The sequence below is a fragment of the Callorhinus ursinus genome, unplaced genomic scaffold (assembly GCF_003265705.2).
Source record: "Callorhinus ursinus isolate GAN/ISIS: 27379988/994484 unplaced genomic scaffold, GSC_fseal_2.0 scaffold1, whole genome shotgun sequence".
In the NCBI taxonomy this organism is placed as follows: Eukaryota; Metazoa; Chordata; class Mammalia; order Carnivora; family Otariidae; genus Callorhinus; species Callorhinus ursinus.
This window is the reverse complement of record NW_027397063.1, coordinates 100011131-100022527: the sequence shown is the minus strand read 5'-3', so window position 1 is coordinate 100022527 and position 11397 is coordinate 100011131. Positions and strand designations below refer to the sequence as shown.

Sequence of the window (11397 nt, the reverse complement as noted above, 5' to 3'; positions counted from 1 at the left end):
AACCAATGTACTTCTCATTGACATGGTGACTGGAGTAGTACTGGAAGAGGGATAGATAGTCCCCATATGAAATGGACTTCTCTTTTTTTAAGATTTTATTTATTTATTTGGCAGAGAGAGACACAGCAAGAGAGGGAACACAAGCAGGGGGAGTGGGAGAGAGAGAAGCAGGCTTCCCACGGAGCAGGGAGCCCGATGCGGGGCTGGATCCCAGGACCCTGGAATCATGACCTGAGCCGAAGGCAGACGCTTAATGACTGAGCCACCCAGGCGCCTCTGAAATGAACTTCTCTACTTACTTTACCCAAGAGTCATTTCTTATCCTTCTTCCCCATGATGATATGTGGAAAACAGGTGTATATCAACATTACTAGAAATCACATCTTTGGAATGCCATAAATATAACCTGAAAAGTTCAAAAAAAGGCATGTTCGGTACATGTCTTATTCTATAAGATTCTGAACAGCAAACTTAACATAATCAGAAAACTACAGTAAGATTTGCATTTCCGGTCATCATCAACAAAGCATAGTAACAACCTTCAAGAGAAGAGTCATGGGAAGCTAGTATTCATGGGTGATACCATGGATGATTTAGCATCATGAGTTCTTAATCACCAGAATTAAATAAATGGTATCTGGGAACTGAAGAAGCAGTGATATATCTATTGTTTTAATATAATTTTGTGAGTAATAATAGTACTGCTATCTTTTACTAATAATGGGAGACATGAAATTAATCAGAAATGGCTCATTTGATGGTAAAGAATATAAAGTCATAGTTCCTGGACCTGAACAGGAGAGATGATACCAAATACTATGAAGAATCTTCTCATGCACGGATTGGACAAAAAGCAAATACACAGATGTCTCTTCTCTAACCATTATTCTAAATCCCCATCAATAATCACCAAATTTCACATGCCTCTGTTAATTTTTTAACATACTTTTTTTTTAAAAAAAATCAAGATATTTCTACCAATACAGATGCTGCTGGGCCCTACATTCTCAGGCATCCCTGAGAGAAGATAATTCACATTTGCTCACCTTAATTTTATCCATAAGATATGCTAAGGTTATCTGCCACAAATGAGAAGGGTAACATTTTTGTAGAGGTTTTAAACTTGTAAAAATTTAGTGCAATTATTACTGGTAATGAAAGACAGAGCTGTTTGGGGCCACATAAAATGAGTCATGACCAGTTTTAGAGACTTGGTTAACTATGGAGACCATGAATATGTATTAAGTAATCTATGTATTTAAGAATTTTATTCTAGGGCGCCTGGGTGGCTCAGTTGGTTGAGCGACTGCCTTTGGCTCAGGACATGATCCTGGAGTCCCGGGATCAAGTCCTGCATCGGGCTCCCTGCTCAGCTGGGAGTCTGCTTCTCCCTCTGACCCTCTTCCCTCTCATGCTCTCTATCTCTCATTCTCTCTCTCTCAAATAAATAAATAAAAATCTTTAAAAAAAAGAATTTTATTCTAGCAAGTCTCAACAGTTCAGATATAAGGGGCAGACAATGAAATTAACTCTAGGCTGAGGACTTACAGAGGTAGCAGAAAGATGAGGATTCAAGGGAATTAAGAGAGGTTCAAATGATCAATCATGGGTTCCAGTATAAATCATGAAGTAAAATAAGAGAGAAGTGAAATAGTAATTCTTGGAGACAAAAATCCAGAGCAGAACAGAGCTGGTGGACTTCTGGGATGATGGGAGACCAAGGTATGGATAAGAGCCAGGTTTTAACATCTTCTATAACTGCGACAAGAAATTTAGAGTTTAAGGATTTATAGACAGGTATCATAAACTCCAAAGGGGGGAGCTGTTTTGCCACAAAAGTTGATGAATATGATGCCTTAGTTTCCTATTGATGCTATAATAAAAACCATAGAAATTAAGTGCTTTAACCCAATACCAACATACTATCTTATAGTCCTTGAAGTCAGAAGTTTGAAATCAATTTCACTGGGCTAAAATCAAGATGTTGGCAGGCCAGTAATCCTGTTCAAAATCTAGGGAAGAATCTGTTCCCTTCCCTTGCTCTTTTAGTTCACAGAGATCACCTGCATTTCTTGACTCACAGCCCCCTCCTCCATCTTCAGGGCTAGAAGCATGGCATGGAGGGGGAGAGCATCATTCAACCTACCACAAAGGGTGTGTTGAGAGAATGAACATTCTACCTAGAGTCCTCCAGGAGCATTTGTATTCACACGGAAGGACAGGGTTTAGCTAGGGAAACAAAAATAAAACTTACACTGAGTAAAATAATTTAGTAGTTTGATTACTTTGTTTAGTGTGGAATAGAGGTTCTAGAAACTAAAACTGAAAGGTTTGGTAGAGAGGAGAGTGGTGAGAAGGTGGATTAAGCAAGAGTATCATGGGGTTGAGAATACAAGAGAGAACAAAAGATAGGAGAAGAGAACTAATTAAATGGTGATTATGAATGGCAGTAATGTGGAATCGTGTAGGCTTAAGGCTGAAACAGACCTCTGGAGTCAAAGTTAAGCCCCATCACAGTACGTAGAGTGCTAGGAGATGCAGCATGCAGAGTCTGTCATAGAAGCTCCCAGGTAAAATGACTGGGCTTTATACTCTTTATTTACATCAGCAAAATAATCTGGAATGCCTTAAAAGGGATTAGTGTGCTTTTTCTTTCATCTTTGCATTGCTTCCTCATTTATAAGCAAGGACATTCCATTTTATGAAGCTTTACAAAATTGAAACGTTAGAAGCTCCTGTTTTCTTGAAAATGTATAACTTTAGAGTCAATTCTGGAACTCTGAAAATTTCCATTATAGTGGAAGAAAAAGGTCTGTATTTTATAGATTGCATGATATAGTTATTCCTAGCCCCAAACTGAATAGAATGAGAAAATCAATACCAATTATATCAACCTTAAATTGTACGTTTGCAAGAAATTCCAAAAAAAGAAAAACCCTTGGCATAAATATCTTAGAAAAATCCTTGGTATTCAAGTGCTGAACCAAATATAATTTGCAAGCTATTTGAATAAAGTTTAGAAATCTTATTATTTTTATTTCCACACTCTCAAAATAGAATTTCTTCAGACAAATTGATCCTAGATATAACTAGGGCTGATATTGGTTATGACTGGGGACTTGAATAAAGACTCCATGTGGTATCATTTTTTGTCAAGGGTAAGTTTTTCAATCATTTCTTAGATTTTCATCTAAAATAGTATGGGGCCATGATACTATGTGAAACTTCTTAATATAACCTCAGTTTTAAGCTTTTCATCTCCTAGGCATTTAAATCGACTTTTTCTTTTCTGCTCAAAAAGTTCAAGCAAAAGGAGAAAAATGAAAGAGAACCCCCTGCCTTAAGTTCTAAGAGTGCTTGGATGAGCCATGAGATGGGGAGTTATATGATAGCTTCTTGCTCTTTTCTATAACCCCATGACCTAACTGTGAGAAGCACTTTCCATCCCCAGGGTCAATTTCAACTCATCTAATAGCAAAACGTGAATGAAGCAGCCAATAACTGAGTCTGACTGGCTGGTAATAGCAGCTGCAGCACTGTCAAATCATCAGCAATTTCTCTCTCAAAAACACAAAGGAGATAGATTTGTATTTTCTTCCTCATTATAACCACGAACATTGATACACAATATAAATGTAAGGATTTTATCCTTTTCCTTATGACTTTTCCTCTGCAGACTTCTTTTTCTCCTTGTGTGCCTTATAGCTGAATGTCAGAAACTTTTCACACAAAGCTTACAAAGCAGTAAGTAAACTATAAATGTTGGGTAAATATGTTTTTTCCAACTATAGGAAGACCCATGAGGTACTTCACCCACAGCCTATAGGATGATAGTTCAAACATAGGATCTAGAGAGAAAGTATTGAGTTAATAGGTGATTTTATTATTGCACAGAGAATAACAGAAATGAAAATGAGAGCTTTCGTTTTGCAATGAGTTTTATCATCTTATTGTAGAAACACTGGTTATCTTATGTTCTGATTGGCAGAAATATAAATTTTAACTAATAAATAAAGGGGAAACAAATCAGCACATAAATGCATATTTTTCTTATGTACATATTTTTTAGAATAGCATCTTTCCAACTATGGATCATTAAATTAATTTAGTGTCTCTCAGCTAGTATTTTTTAATGAAATAAAGTAGAAATCTCTAGAAATTTTTATTTATTTTTATTTTTTTTTTAATTTTATTTATTTATTTGAGAGAGAGAATGAGAGAGATAGAGAGCATGAGACGGGGGAGAGCGGGAGAGGGAGAAGCAGACTCCCCGCTGAGCAGGGAGCCCGACGTGGGACTGGATCCCGGGACTCCAGGATCATGACCTGAGCCGAAGGCAGTCACCTAACCAACTGAGCCACCCAGGCGCCCTCTAGAAATTTTTAAATAGTAGAATTATGCCTGTTTCTTGACATTTTGTTTCAGTTGCAGTGAGCACACATATGTGTGTGTACGCTATTACACACAAAGTATTTCTTACAGGAGATCGCAGTGTTTAAATACACAACCTCACCACACTGGATTCCATGGGGATGATAATTTCAAAGGCATTTTCGTACACAGAAGCCCTGAGGTAGACAGCGGGGACATGAGTGAGGCTCCTGAAACTGACACTGGATAAAGAGGATCAATCTTGGTAAAATTCCTACCTACGTCGTGGAATGAAAACTACAGGCAACACCTCAGAGAGGGGAGTGGAAGATACTGTAATCGAAAGACATGAAAGCACCCTGACAAATTCCTATTTCCTCTTGCCAGTGTTTTCTCAATCTCAAGATTAACCCATAATGCAAACATTTACCTTATTAAAGAACACTGCAGGGACGCCTGGGTGGCTCAGTCGGTTAAACGTCTGCCTTCAGCTCAGGTCATGATCCCAGGGTCCTGGGCTCGAGTCCCACATCGGGCTCCCCGCTCGGCGGGGAGTCTGCTTCTCCCTCTGCCTGCCGCTCCCCCTGCTTGTGCTCTTTTTCATAAATAAATCAATCTTAAAAAAAAAAAAGAACACTGCATTTAGTCATAATTTAACAAAAATGATATATTTCAATAAATGGTAAGTTCTCCTATGATTGTTAGTAAAGGTAGTTTTAAGAATTCAGTTAAAAGATATTTATTCATTTAAAAGCAATTTCTGTCTTTCTTCAAATCTAATAGTTTTTGAAAAAGAAGTGAGTTCCAAGATATCAGCCCTTCATTGTTAACTTCCAGGCCCCTTCAAATATAAGCCCAGATTCAGCCATAAATCACAAAGTCTTTGTCCTAAGAGAAGAACTAAACAGATCTTTCTATATAACTAGGGGGATAAGAATAAATCAGCAAATTAATGGGGGAGAAAGTGAGGTGTTGACTCTGGCATCCACTTATTTGGGCAATTCTTTACTACAAAATTAGTCTTCTCCAACACTGTTTTCACAAACAAAACATCTTTAGAAAATTCTTGTTTTGCAACTCTTTTGGCAATGTGTGCAACATGCATGAGTGAAGTATAAACCACAGCAGTAAGCTTAAACATTATAAATTTAAACCTAAAGAAACAAGAAAAATCTCAAAAAAAAAATCTAACTTTACACTTCAAGAAAATAGAGAAAGAAGAACAAAGGAAGCACAAAGTTAGGAAATGTAAGCAGATTCTTAAGGTACAAAAAGCAGAGATTTTTTTATTAAAGGATCTAAAAACTGTTCAGGTATAATAAGCTAAGTAATTAATAGTAATAAAACTAAGTAAAAGTAACGTAATGTGCTAAATGTCTCCCCTTGACTAATTAGTAGATTCAGAATAATTTTATACTGAGAGGTCTGATTCAATGTGTAATGAATATTTTAACAGTAGCAGTATATGATAATCCCCAAGAAAATTACCAGTTGAGCTAGTGATGAAAAAAGTGGGAGCTGCAAAATCCTTTGGCTTTAGTGAGGACCTATAGTTTCAAAACACCAGAAGAAATGACTAATCACAAAGCAAGTACCTCCTAAAGAATCAAAAGAAAGGGGATATCAGGAGAAATATTTTAAAAATAAAAAAGTTTTTTTAATTACATTTCCAAGTTTAACTTCATCTAAAATGTTTAAATTTAGGATAAGGAGAAAAAACGGGCATTTCTCATTACATTTAAATCACACACACTATCTCTCAGTGCTCTAAACAAAATAAACTAAGACTAACCTAAATTCATAATTTTATCTCTTTGGAAGTAAAGGGAGGAAAAGATGGTTAAGATGATTCATCTGTTCTTTTGAGACTAAATTTAAGGGTAAAACATGGTAGAAATTACCATAACAACCTATGTACTTTCTAGAGGACCTAATGTTTCTCTCTTTCTCCCTGCTGCATTCCCCACTGCCCTGACACCTCAGACCTCCTGGGAATGTAGAAGAGCCTCATTACATGGGCAGCCTGCCCTGAGGCAGCCATCACACTTAAGATATATCTAAGCCTACAGGTGGCCCTTCTTTGTACAAAGTATACTGAACCTTTTCCTCTCCAGTACTTCCTCTTCACTTTCTGGAGTGGGTTACAGGGACCAGACATTCAACACCTGCCAATCAATCCACATCCTTATTTGATATCAAGTTTGTGAAAGATTCAGTAACTGGGGCTTAGAGGAAGAAAAAGAGAGCTAATGATAATGTATACCTATTGAGTTGTGATTGTGTACTAGGCTATATTCATTCTTCACATGCATTCATTCATTCAATACTATCAATAGCCCAATATACCAATCAAATTTATGCTAACATAATGTGAGAAACTGAGGCTCATCTAGGTAAATTTTACTTGGCAGAGCTAGTAATTGGTAAAGTCTAGATTTGAATTCAGACAGTATGATCATAGAGTCTATAGTCTTAACCATTACTTTGTATTATCTCATAGTAAAGAAGAGAAAGAAAAACAAATATCTAATGGTGTGTACTTTTGAAATTATATTGGCATATATTGAAATTCTATATACATAGAAATTAGAACAAAAGAGGACCAAATATACAAAATAAAACCTAGAGAACACATCAAGAAATCCTAACCTAGTAGCTGAGAAGTTGCAAAGAATCAGTGCAATATCTTGTTTCCCCAAATTTGTGCTGGGACGAGGCTGTGGCCCATCTTAGATCTATGCAAAGCATGGTAAGGGAAAAAAATGAACATGAGTCTGTAGAAACAAAGAACCAGATCTACAGAGAAGTCAGATATTGGAATCAACCAAAAAAATAAGTTTAATATATTTAAAGAGATAAGAGAAATAATTCTAAGCATGAATTAGGAACAAGAGACCATCAAATATGATGGGACAGATCTGGAAAAGGGCTAAATAGGACTTCTATAAATAAAAACATATTAAGATTAAACTTGACTAATGGATTATAAAATGCAGTCAGGAGAGCAAAAGTCCAAAATTCACTAAGATACTCTACAAGTAGAATATTTGAGGGGGTTAGAAAATATCAGACATATTAAAAATCTCTAGTATTCAAAATGTGTGTCATTGTTACAGAGCTGAACAGATGAATGCAGTTAAATAGAAAGCAGAAACACATATACATTCCTGTGTAATATGCCTAATATGACAGTGCTGAATGGCACATCAGAGGGGAAAGAATGACACTCAGTGAATGGTGAGGAGACAATTGATTACTTTATACCTTGCACAAAAATGAATTCTTGATGGATTCATGGCTTAAACAGGAAAGACAAAGTTTTTAAACTTTAATAAAAATTGGAGAAAGAATTTATCACGTTGCAGAAGGGTATGGTTGCTTAAACAAAACACCAACACTGAAATCACTGGGCACCTGGGTGGCTCAGATGGTTAAGCATCTGCCTTCGGCTCAGGTCACGATCCCAGGGTCCTGGGATCAAGTCCTGCATTGGGCTCCCTGCTCCTTGGGAGCCTGCTTCTCCCTCTGCTTCTCTCTCTCTCTCCCTCTCTCTCTCTCTCCCTCTCTCTCTTTCCCTCTGTCTCTCATGAATAAATAAATAAAATCTTTTAAAAAGAAGTTTGATCAATTTTATTAAATAAAATTGAAATTTTGTCCATCGAAAGACATCATAATGTAAATGAAAAGACAAGCCAAAACTGGGAGAAGATACATGCAACCCACTTAGACAACAAAGGATGCATATCCAGAACACACAAGGAATTGAAAAGCAGTGAAAATAAATAAATAAATAAATAAATAAATAAATAAGCAAAAGATACAAACAAAAGTACAAAACTCAAATAGCTTATACTCATTTTAAAAGACAATACCATTAGTACTTGAGGGAATGAATATTTAAATTACAAAATACCATTTCATATCATGTATTATCAAAAATACAAGTCTTACAGATGGTACCCAGACTTGTCCTGGTGATCATTTTGTCATGTATATAAACACTGAATCACTATGTTGCACATCTGAAACTAACACAACAATGTATGTCAATTATTCTTCAATAAAAAATGAATTTAGAAAGTCTTACAATACCAAGTGTTGGTTAAGATGTATTGCAACAGGAACATACATAAATACTGGTAAGACTGTAAATGAGTACAATCACTTTGAAAAAAAAAACACTTGGCATTAGCTTCTAAAGTTAGATATAAGGCTACTCGTTCATAACCGATGCATTTTATTCCTAAATATACACCCTAGTGAAGCTCTCATGTATGGGCATAAGGAGACATGTAAAAGAATGTTAATAAGGATACTTTTATAATAAAAATCAAAACCCTGAAAACAACCCAAACACCCACAGATCAGAGAATAGATATATATTCATTCCATAGAATCCTGTCAGTCAAAATGAATTAACTAGAGCTACAAGCATCAACATGGATGATTCCCATAAACACAAACATGTATGACATAAACCAAGATGCCAGAAAATAATATATAGCATGATATTACATATATCTGAATTTCATAAATATCCAAAACTAGTTATATTTTTAGGAATGCAAGCATGCATATTAAAACTACACGAAAACCAAGAGAATTGCAAACACAAAGTCCAGGGTAGCATTTGGCAAGAATGCAGGATGGCAACAGAAACACTGAGGACTTCAGAGTTCTTAATATGGATAGTAACACCCTCGTCCGGGGCATTTCAGAAATTCATGAGGAGGTATGCACTATTGGCCTTATTGGCCTTCCAATTGTCTTGCTGAACTAAATCCTTACAAATATAAATTGGTGGTATTTTAAGAAGTAATAATCCTAAAACATTTTTATAAGAAATTACTCTAAAAGTTCAGTAATGTAACAGATCTTACAGAGAGGGAAGTCTAAATGGAACAAAGACATTTTAAAAACTCATGTTTTACTTGCACATTCCTCCCACTCAAAATATTCTAGCATTTCCAGCTACATATGTAATTGAAAAGGGTTTCAGCATATAGTGTGCTTCTGGCAGTATCCTTAACTGTAACAAATGGAGTAATTTTCACACTACAGCTTCAAATCCAGCTCAGAATATCACTTGAGAGACTATGATTCTTATTTTCTCCACTTTGGCAGTCTGTATTTTGCCTTGGCCAGTTTTCTCTACTTGTTTCCCACCTCTTCTGTCCCTTGGTCTCTAATTACTTACAGAACTTAATTTGTTTATTTATTTGTTTAGCGTGTCCATCCTTACCTCTGTTCCTATATAAAATGACTTTTGATCTTATGTATCCTATATCAAAACAAATTTATTTTAAGCATGCAAGAAGAATGTAACTGCTTCCTGGCAGTTGTAATATACATGTGCTCAAACATTTACAGATTGAAGCACATTTTATTTTGCTTTCTCTTTTATATTAAGTACTTCATTATGTTGATTTTTTTTTAAAAGTGTGAGTTTCTTATGGATTTTATTGCCAGATAATGAAATATTTATTATTAAAACCTGTATGGTGGGTAGACAGGTGGCCATTTCACTATGATTTATTATGCCTCTCATATATGTCATCATATCTGCATGAAATATTTCATAACGAGAAAATAACCCTCATCTTCAAATAGTGCAGGAGCAGTGTGAGTAATAAGTAGATATGTGCTTGACACTGGGCTATAGTCAGCAAACTGCGGGGTGCGGGCGAGGGAGGTAAGTGAGGGAGTCCACAGATATACATGTGAGACTAGGAACAAAATGTCCTGATGAGACTAGGAACAAAATCACACTTCTAAGACAGCGAAGGCACCTCTTTTTCCAGTTAAACCTCCTCCCTACATCCAGGTACCTCGAAGGGGAGGAAGTGCAGTTTCGAAGAAGCCTGAAATTCCTACCTTGGAAATAGTAAAAAGAGAGTAATATTATCAGCAGCTTCCCACGACAGATTTCATTGTCGAAAATCAGCAGTTCACACATCTGAAATCCGCCCCTGCCAAAATCCTAGCGCAGTTTACCAAAGCGCGACACGGAAGGGTTGAACTGTGGGGAAACACCGGGAGCCGCGCAGGCAAAATCACGCATGCGCTGACCCTTCCCGTGAGGCGAAGCAGGAATTAGGTGTTAAAAGAGGATTTAAATGCAGGGAGGCAGCTTGAGAGCCTCTGGGAGTGTTGAAAGCTAGTAGGGGACCCAGTGTTTGGAACTGAGGCTCAAAGCAAAAACATGTTACTACTGGAAATAGTTAAGACTTTACTTCCTAAGCAACCAAAATAAGGATTTTGGAGCACAGAGAAAACAACAAAAAAAGTCGAATTTCCTGGAGCTGAGTCTAAAGTAAGGGCTTAACTACAATTAATATATCAGATTCCCAGCTGCATGATAGAACCAGAGCAAACAAGACAGAGAAATAATGTCTACCAGAACTGAAAAGCGTGATTTGCAACTGATGAAAAAACATGGATAATCTAATAGATGTAATTGACCTTACATTTATATCTTTGCCTGACATTTTTAAGTTATATCATTTCTTTTTTCCAGATTCTGTTAGGTAGAGTGGTAAATGGAAGTGAAAATACAGTGAAGAAGTAAAATATTTTATTTCAAAAGGATTCCCAGGACAGGAAAAATAATATTTTATTTTGCTGTATGTACTATTTTTGTCTGATAATCACAGTACATTATCAGATTTAAATAAAGCCATCCACTGCCAACATTGAAATCATTTGTGTAGCTTGCTTTATCACTAATGAATATCTGATTTTTTCTTTAATATTGAGAAATAATTTATTTGAGAGAAGGAGGCTTCGTAAATATTTTTAAATACCATGGAAAGGGTATTTACTTTTTACAACCTATTATAAAAATAACATCTCGGGGCGCTTGGGTGGCTCAGTCGTTAAGCGTCTGCCTTCGGCTCAGGTCATGATCTCAGGGTCCTGGGATGGAGCCCCACATCGGGCTCCCTGCTCGGCGGGAAGCCTGCTTCTCCCTCTCCCACTCCCCCTGCTTGTGTTCCCTCTTTGGCTGCCTCTCTCTGTCAAATAAAT

At 36.5% G+C, this 11397-nt stretch overlaps 1 long non-coding RNA gene across 1 annotated transcript; it reads right to left on the bottom strand.

Annotated features, from left to right (window-relative positions):
- Positions 1–276: 276 nt before the first annotated feature.
- LOC141370538 (uncharacterized) lies at positions 277–10373 on the bottom strand. The gene is made up of 3 exons (XR_012374653.1): positions 10246–10373; positions 4802–4987; positions 277–406 (listed from the first exon to the last, which is right to left on the bottom strand). It is a non-coding gene; the product is annotated as an uncharacterized lncRNA (long non-coding RNA).
- Positions 10374–11397: the final 1024 nt, after the last annotated feature.